The following is a 9,796-nucleotide window of genomic DNA, read 5'->3' on the forward strand; positions in this document are numbered from 1 at the left end:
GCCCAGATGAGCGACTCACCACCATCCCAGCGAAGCTTCTGACACCAGCACATCCTTGTTGTCTGCTAAGCACCATGGAAGGGCCATGTAAGCTTCGCTGAAAGACAAGAGTCATGAGAGTTAGTCACTAAGAGGAGGCACAAACGTCCTGGGAGTCCCCAGGAAATCAGCAGAGAAATGGACCTCGGGGTGGCCAGAGAGCTCTTTATGCCCCAAGCTGGGTGCAGTGTTATATTGACCTAAGTTAGTTGGGATAATACAGCATTATCCTAGTAATTACATATGATAACTGTGAGCAGTAATTACATCATTTTGCACATTTTGAAGAAATTTTGAGGGATTGAAGAAGTTTGCAAATTACTGGTGAAATCTGAATTTACTCGTTAACCAAAGTGGTCCTCATCTCTACAATCCAGGTGTAAGGACAGAGAATCTGTGTGTGTGTGGAGGAGGGGGAGCAGGCCCTCAGGGTCAGGCACACGGACATCTCTCAAAAGACATCTCTTGGAGACGGGACCATCTGGAGGACTGAAGGAGCAGCAGCAGGGCCCTGGTTCATGTGGGAAAGTCAGTGCCTGGCCCAGAATGAGGAATTTCCAGCACCTGGGGATGTTTCGGGGACCAGCTGGAAGGCCCCGTGTTTGTGTATATTGCTCCTATTGTGGATAGGTGCTCCCTTTCTCTGGGTTTTTGTTGGCATTTCTCTCAAGAAACAATACTGAACATGGAAATACCTCACGGTGTGTGATGATTTCCAGCCTCCAAAGGTCTCAGTCAATCCATACTTTTTAAAAACACTTTGCACTATCTTGCACTATACTGTTGTATGAGGAAGTTCGGGAGTGAGAATGGGATGTTCTAGGCTCGGGATTTGAAGACTGAAGAGATCTCCGCCATGGCGGAGTTCCCCCTGGGCGGTCGGGGACCCAGGGAAAGGTCACCTTTTAACTATTTCCTCAGCCCCCGGGGTGTCACACAGTCGGAACAGCGAAAAACTAAGCTGGCTTCTCGCAGTGGGAATCTCAGAATATCGGAGAACCTGAGCTTGAGTTTCCCTCAACTGTTGAGGCGCCGGTTGATCCCAAGGAGAGTCGGGCGCCGTCTGCTGGCCGTTGGTGAAACGGCAAATGAAGCCGTGCCTCGCGGTTAAGGGATTGGCCGCGCGCTCCTCTGTGCCTTCCTGAAATGAAGGATATTTGCAAGGACTGGTTCTCTGCTGATGGCCAGGGGGATGCTTTGACCCAGCCAGGCTTATTCTCCATCATCACGAGAAGAGTAAAGCAAAATGGAGAGGGTATCTTGAAAAAAATATGCTTGTCATCAAATGGCTGTTTTGTTTTTAAGACTCATGAGCTTCATTTATAATTTTCTTGTAGAGACATGGAAAACTATAATGTATCTTTACATGAACTACCTTTCTTTCAAATCACCTATATCTGCTATATATGTTGGCATTATTCTTTTATTGTTATTGACATGGTTAAGTATATTGACAGTCACCCAAATGGCATTTATGCACTGGATGCCAAGAAAACACCGACAGATGAGGTATTCTCTCTCCTCACAGGTACCTATGGAGTCGAGGGGAGCTGTTCTAAGGATTCATCAGATCAGGTCATCGAAGGTAATGATATCCCTGGCAGTGAAGAGAGAGAATATAGCCATACTTAATGGATCAGGAAGAGTGAATGGGTTAGCAGGCAAACAGGGTAGATCCAGCAACACTCGTGATCCAGCTTCTTTAGCTTTCGGTATCTGGATTATTATATATCATTTTGGCAGTTCATATGGAAACACAGCCCAAGTGCCACACCTTGAATGAATTCATAAGAACAAGAAGCAGTCCCATCATCTAGTAGCTTTAAAAATATTAATAATTTGTTTAGATACACTTCACAAAGCATACAATAATAGTTTTAAAGTTTTCAACTCAATGATTGGCATATCCACAAGCCGTACAGTCTTCACGGCTATCTGATTTCAAGCCATACTCATCACCCCCCTCCCAAAACAACTGACACTTCTCATTCTTCCCTCTGTTTAGCAACAACCAACCACTGCTATGAATTCTATTTCAGGATTTGCTTACCACATACATTTACTATGCTGCTGCTGCTGCTAAGTCGCCTCAGTCGTGTCCGACTCTGTGCGACCCCATAGACGGCAGCCCACCAGGCTCTGCTGTCCTTGGGATTCTCCAGGCAAGAACACTGGAGTGGGTTGCCATTTCCTTCTCCAATGCAGGAAAGTGAAAAGTGAAAGTGAAGTCGCTCAGTCGTGTTCGACTCTTAGCGACCCCATGGACTGCAGCCCACCAGGCTCCTCCGTCCATGGGATTTTCCAGGCAAGAGTACTGGAATGGGGTGCCATTGCCTTCTCCGACATTTACTATAGATGTGATCAAAGGCTGGTCGCAGAAACGAGCCGGAACAGTCGGAGGCGAGCTTCCCTTTGCCATCAGCAAAGAAGCAGGTCTCAAGAATCTACTTGATTCCACTAGACCACCGCGAGAGGATGCGCGCGCAGCTTCGTCCACCACTCAGTAACGGCCAGCAGAGGGCGTCTCAACTGACGCAGTAAACACCCACAGCCAGGGTCCCTGCGCTCAGGCACCGCTTCCGGGGTGAGAAAACCATCCTTAGTATGTCGCTGCACCAGTTTGCGACGCTCTGTGGGCTGCAGAAATAGTTAGTAAAAAGTGGCCTTTCCTTGGTCCTGACCATCAGGGGAACTTAACTGAGTGTGTTCAGTAGCTAACTTGTTTCGGACTCTTTGCAGCCCCATGGGGCTGTAGCCTGCCAGGCTCCTCTGTCCATGGGGTTTCCTAAGCAAGAATACTGGAGTGGGTTGCTGCTAACTACTCCAGGGGATCTTCCCCACCCAGGGATCGAACCCGAGTCTCTTGCATCTGCTGCATTTTAGGCAGGTTCTTTACCTCTAGCATCACCTGGGAAGCTGTGGCTACCATCTCCTCAATTTCCTGCAATACCGAGCACAGAAGCTCCCATTACAACTTACTCTCAATTTCCACATACAACATTTAGGGAGATTTATTTTTATAAAATGAAATCCATTTGTTGAGACCTTTGGAGGCTGGAAATCATCACACACTGTGCGGTATTTCCATGTTCAGTATTATTTCTTGAGACAAATGCCAACAAAAAAACCAGAGAAAGAGAAAACTTATCTATAATGGGGGCAAAATACACAAATATGGGGCCTTCCAGCAGGTCCCTGAAACATCCCCAGTGCTGTAAATTCCTCATTCTGGGCCAGGCACTGATTTCCCTACATGAACCAGGGCCTTCCTCCTTCAGTCAGTAGACGCACCTCACTCCCAGAGGTGTCATTTGGGAGGTGACCATGTGTCAGACCCTGAGGACCTCCTCCTCCCCATCCGCACAGCCCCTCTGTCCTTGAACCTGGGTTGCAGAGATGAGGACCACTTGGGTAAATTAGTACTAAGGCCAGCTGTTGTTAAACAGACTCAGATACTCCAAAGTAGTTGCAAACATCTTCAATCCCTCAAAATTTCTTCAAAATGTGCAAAATGATGTAATTACTGCTCGCAGTTATCAATGTAATTACTAGGATATTGCTGTATTATCCCAGTAACTAACTTAGGTCAACATACACTGCACCCAGCTTGGGGCATAAAGAGCTCTCTGGCTACCCCGAGGTTCATTTCTCTGCTGATTTCTTGGGAACTCTCAGGACGTTTGCCCCTCCTCTTAGTGACTCACTCTCGTGACTCTTGTCTCTCAGCAATGCTTACAACGCCCTTCCATGGTGGTTAGCAGACAACAAGGATGTGCTGGTGTCAGAAGCTTCGCTGGGATGGTGGTGAGTCGCTCATCTGGGCTGAGCAGTGGTCCAGAACGAGGCCAGAGGAACTGCCCTTGTTACAGAGGGCAGACCCATCTGGAACACGAGCTGTGCCTGTCCCTGAAGGTCTCTCCAGGCTCCGTCCAGATGGAAAACCACAGGGGCGCCCCCACCCTGAAGGCCAGTCATTGGCAGCAAGGACAGGCTCCCGCAGGATGTCACGAAAAACAGTGTTAGGGAGGGCATGGGATTCTCCAGCCTGAAGACCTCCCTGCAGGCACTGACTTGATGCTCTGAGGAAGGAACCGGGGGGACCTGGCCAGGATGGAGCCCTGTCCTCCGTGTCCTTGTCTCTCACCGGCGGGGGATTTGGCCACCAAAAACTTTGCTCTCTCTCCACCTCATTTTCCCAAGTGCGGTGGGACTGCAAGGGGAACGTCTTCACCACTGACAGCTTGGGGTCCTTTGGACCTATGATCAGGCCATCCAGCCAGTGTGAAGATGGTGTGGGGCAGGAGTCCCTCCCTGAAGATACACTCTCAGTGGGGAGACCTCATTGTCAAGGTCAAGATAAGCCACAGATGAGGCAGATACTTCCTCAGACCCTGGCTTGATTCTAGGACCTGGGCCGTTAGCCCAGGACCCAGCAACGCATCTAAGCTTCTCTGGATCTTGTTCCTGTTGCAGACAGCCTTGTGGGGCGGGGATGGCTGGGAGATGAGCCCCGAGCACAGGTCTAGTGTTGTGTCCCCAGCTCTGAGGGAAGTCCCCACTTGTGGCTGGAAGGTCACCTGATCTGCTTGGGGGCAGGTTGAGATCTTTGTGAAGCTGTCAGTGTACCGCTTATCTCCCCTCTCCGTTTTGCTAAAAAGAGGCTCCTGCCGCCTTGTAGGAAGAGGAAGAGGAGCAGGGGTTTCTGCTGGCCCCCTCCAGCTGCACCCTAGGGTGTGGAGCTCATGCGGGCAGCTCATGCTCACTTCACAGTAGTCAGCCCCTGTGCCAGGCACCCCAGGCTTCCCAGACGCCTCTCTGGAGCTCTGAGAGGAAGGGAGGTTTGGGAACCTTAAACGGGCTGGCTGTCCCCTCAGCCGCCTCCCTGTGTGCTCACACTGCCCAGACCGGAGCTGGGGGTCTCGTCCCTTCTGTGCTGGTGGCCCGAGGGTGGAGGAGGGCCCGCTGTGACGTCCTCACAGGACCTTGACCCCCAGCCATGTGAATTGCAGGTGCTGAGGGAACAGGACAAAGTCTGGTTTATCTATGTCTTTGGGTGGAGTCTGATGCTTCTCACCAGTAGAAGCTTCCAATGTTATGTAACAGTTTCATGAATCCTTCCATACATTTAATAAGAACCAGTGAAATTTATAGTCACTGGACCTCCGAGGAGGTGCAATGAGGAGGCCTAGAACGGGCGGTGTGAAGGGCCCCTGTCACCAGACCCACGATCCAGTGTGAGGACCCAAAGTAGATTCTCAGGAAGGCTGAAGAGGCCCCTTCCAGGCTCTGAGCCCCCAGCCCCGATACCCTAAACCTCTAGCCCCAACCTGAGCCTAGGCAGGGCACAGCACAGGGATATTCGGAGAAACAAATACTTCCTCACCTCCCTGCTCGTGGTCATGGGGACACTCCTCTTCAAAGGATACCTGGCCCAGCCCTCTAAATGGAGCAGATGGTATTCTGGAGACTCGGCCTCTGGAGGAATGAGGGGGAGGGGGAGGAAGATTCTGTGCTGGTGATTAAAACCTCCCCCAGATCCAGGAGGCAAAGCTGGAGTGGCCAGGGGCTTGGTGGCCATGGGCCTTTGCTCATGGAGGCAGCTCTGATTCCTAAGAGTGTGATTTTTGCACACAGCCTGACCTGTCTTGGTTTGGACCATGGCTCTTTTTGATCTTTCCCTCTTCTCAGTGGATGAAGACCCTAAAAGGGAATTTCAGTTTGTATTTACTTTACCCTTGGACAGAACCTGTAGTAGAACCAGGGCTGGGCCCAGGGGTCTCTGCTGACTCTGAGCTGATCCCAGAGCCTCTTCTCTGGGAGGCAGGAGGCCATGGGGAGCAGAGGGCGGTTCCCTCCAGCACAGGTGTTGACCCGAGAGCCTCACGGTTCTCACCATTCATGTCCTTGTCTTAACCTTCCTTGTGCAGATTTGGGGATCGTGACCTTGAGGCTGCTCTAGTCTGCAGATGTGGATTTGAGGTCCTGTCCTGTTTAGGGAAGGAGGGAGCCTCGTAATCACAAGATCTCTGTTTATTGGTTCTGCCCTGGCTATGAATACACCCTTGGGAAGACTTTTCTCATTGCATTAGCTCCACAAGCTACCCCAGTTTTGTACTTTAGCATCCGATCCATGATTAACTTGTTCCTCAGGTTTTAACACCCACCTTGTCTTGGAAACACCTCTGATTCTGGTGGGCCTGGCTCTGCACAGAGTCAGACACATTCTTGACTCCGTGACGTGCATCTTCTGGATCCCACCCCATCCCCAAATTCCAGCTGAGAAGCCCCTGGACAAGAGCTCAAGTATTTGGAAGGTGCCCTTCAGTCAGTCTGCAGTCAGGCAGGGGGGTGTTGTTCCCAGGACCCTCTTCTCATCCCCTGTCCTGCACCAGGCTCTCTTCCTTCTGAGGTGGGAGTGCCGAGTCCTGCTTCTCTTCTTTGATCCACTCCTGCTGAGGGTCTCCTGGGGTGTCTCTCTCTCTCGAATTGGTGATAGATTCTTGTCCTGTTTGCTGTCCTCCCCACGCATAGGGACCTCTGGGAGCCTGGAGCAATATGAGGGTCCCTGTCCTGGCCATGTGATCCATTTAAGTGTTGGAATAACTGAGATGGGGACATGTTTGTGAGAACGTGGACCCACAGAGAGTGTGGGGTCAGGTGAGGAGAGAGGCCCCGGAGATCAAGTGGATGTTAACGCGGTCTCCGTTTCAGAATCTGGCTGTGTTCTGGGGTGGATGGGAACAGGCAGGTGTGGGGTGACAGGTGGTCCTCGATCAGCGTGGCCTCAGTGGGAAGGCTGGATCTGGGCAGAACTGCTCCCCTGGTGGAGGTGATGACTCAGTGAGGGGGCTGGTGAGCTGGACGGTAGAGCGAGTGAGGATGCCGTGGGTGCAAGGGGACACACACGGAGCCCACTCCCCCTGCCTCCCCAGAGTGGAATGTCTGCTTCCGCGGTTGCTCTGACACTCTCAGAGCAGAGATCTGCTGTAAGTGACCAGACAGCGACCCTCGAGAGAAGGCTGGCGCAGTTGCCTGCAGGAGACGGGAGCTGCCAGGTGCGTCCTTGCTAATGGCAGGGACAGCTCACCCAGCAGGGACCCAGGTCCCCCATCTCTGCCTCCATGACCCCCTTCATCCCTCCCCCAAGCCTGGCTTCCCGGCCCCTTCCCAGTGTTTCTCCCATTGGTGTCAAGGCCAGCCTGCTCCAGAACACCGTGGTCTAGATGGGAAGGGGGACGCCTGAGTCACGGAGAAGGATCAGCTTTGCTCAGAGAAGGCTGATCCTGTGCTGCCCTGGGGTCTCTCAGGGTCTCTCCAGGTAGGGAAGCTCTGGCCTAGGTCCAGTGCTGAAGGCAGGAGCAGGGGCTCTGTCAGGAGGCTTCGGGACCCGGGGCGTTTGGAAGGTGGCCCCCATCCCCACTGTTGTGCCTGGGGACCCAGCCTGTTCCCCTGGAGTCAGGATCTAATGCTTCCTGAGAATTCCCACTGACTCCAGTGTTGGTTTGAAATAGAGGCAACAAGAGAAGGAAAACAAGCGCCACTGAATTTTGGATCCTGCCCAGACCCCATCACTCACTCAGGCTGTGGATATTTCCCACGTGTCAGAAAACATAGCTGTTGTTGAATTGAGTAATGAGACAGGAAGATCCCCACCCCACAGAAAAATGAAGAGAAGAACCCTGTACCCCAGTGTGGCTGAAGGCAGAGGACTGCACATAGTCCCCCTTGTCTGAGGCTCACCTCTGCTCAGGTGTGAGGCTTAGAGAATGTGTGTCCCTGCGCGGGCCCAGGACCTCCTCTCAGAGCTGTGGGATGGGCACAGGTGGTTATTGACTGAGCGGAGGGGGCAGAGGGACCCTGATGGGAAGGCCACTCTGCCGCCATCTCTCCTGTCAGCCCCCACCCCTCCTGGCCTCTTGGCTCATCTGCCTTCTCTGTGGTTTCCTCTTTCCCACCTGCCATCTTTCAGTATAAGTATGCACCCCACACACACCTCGTGCAGTTTCTCCTGAGCCCACTGGAAGTCCAATATTAGGTGGTTCCCCTTTCCTCTGTGGAGGTTGAATAACTTTCAGAATTTTTCCTATTCCCATGACGATAGTAACAAAAAACACCTTTGGAAAATGCAATCCAGGGACCCAGTGCCACTGTCTCCAGAGCACAGGGTGACAGATGTTCACACTGAACACACTTGGAAGCCACCAGCTGTGTCACAAACTGGTTTTCCCCAACCCTGGTTGCCTCCTTGGTGTTCCCTGCAGCCACTTGTCACTAGGCCCAGCTCTCTGAGCCTCCGCAGGTGACCTCTCTTGACCTCTAGCAGCACTGGTTATCCCCAGAGGCACAGTTTTATGCCTTTCTTGTATTGTCATTTTCCCCTCACATTAACCCTCTGAGACCAATGTGATGGTGGTTCCCACACTACAGAGGAGGATAGGAGAGAACTCAGGGCGATGACTTGGGACAAGGTGGGTGAGGGTCCATCCAACAGGGACCCCACCACAGTGCCAATTTCTTCACCTACTAACTCTGCTGGGGAACATAGCCTGGACACCAGGTCTGTTCAGTGCAGGAGAGGTGCTGAAATCCGGCAGCGACCTGCAGCAGTCCTGGGGGTGGTTCACACATACTTTTGAGCTCTCTTCTCTCTGGGTGGTTTGGATTCTTGGCAGGTATGAGGCTCTGAGCAAGGAAGGGAGTTGCCTAAGCCCACTGTGGCCAGGTGGCACAGTCAGATTTGAGTCCAGGCCAGGCCAGCGACCATTGTTTTCTTTTCCATTTGATGAAGGAAAGCAGGAATGTGGCCAGGCTGGGTTACATGAGTCTCATCACCTCCCTCTGGAAGTCCTGCATCTGTACGTGGTTGGGATGAATTTGAATGAAGTCACAGAGGAAGCTGTGTCTCTCTGCATATTAGATGCTCTCTGAACCCTGTAATCCTTCACCTTTGCTTATCCCTTTTGGAAGAAATGGAAAGGTTACCTCTGATATGTTTATTATTATTTAAATTACTATATACATATGCACTACAGTTGTAAAATACTATACATATTAGTTATATGCTAATAAAAATGTTAAGGTGATCTGCAATAAAACATTTAAATTTTTGTTTTGTCTTTAAATTTTTATAAATATATGTCATTTACCCTCAAAATATTTTGATTAAAGATTAAGGTCCACATACAACTCAACAACCACAAAAAATAAACAACCCAGTGGATAAACGGGCCAAAGATGTAAAGAGGCATTTCTCCAAAGAAGAAATACGGATGGCCAATAGGCACCTGAAAAGACGCTCAACATTGCTGATTATTAGATAAATGCAAATCCAAAGTAAAATGATGTACCACCTCATGTTAGTCAGAATGGCTATCAGTAAAAAGTCTACAAATAAGAAATGCTGGAGGAGGTATGGAGAAAAGAGGAGCTTCCTATACCGTTGGTGGGAATGTAAGTTGGTGCAGCCACTATGGAGAACGGTACAGAGTTTCCTCAGAAAACTAAAAAGAGAATTACCAGCTGACCCAGCATTCCCACTTCTGGGTATATGTCTAGAAAAAAATGATAATTCAAAAAGATACACGCACCCCTATGTTCATGGCAACACTACTCACAGTAGCTGAGACATGAAGACAATCTACATTCCATCAACAGATTAATGGATGAAGAAGAAGTGGTACACATAAACAATGGAATATTACTCAGGCATAAAAAGAACAAAATGCCATTTGCAGCAACATGTATTCAACTAGAGACT

Source organism: Capra hircus, chromosome 8, assembly GCF_001704415.2.
Source record: "Capra hircus breed San Clemente chromosome 8, ASM170441v1, whole genome shotgun sequence".
NCBI lineage: Eukaryota > Metazoa > Chordata > Mammalia > Artiodactyla > Bovidae > Capra > Capra hircus.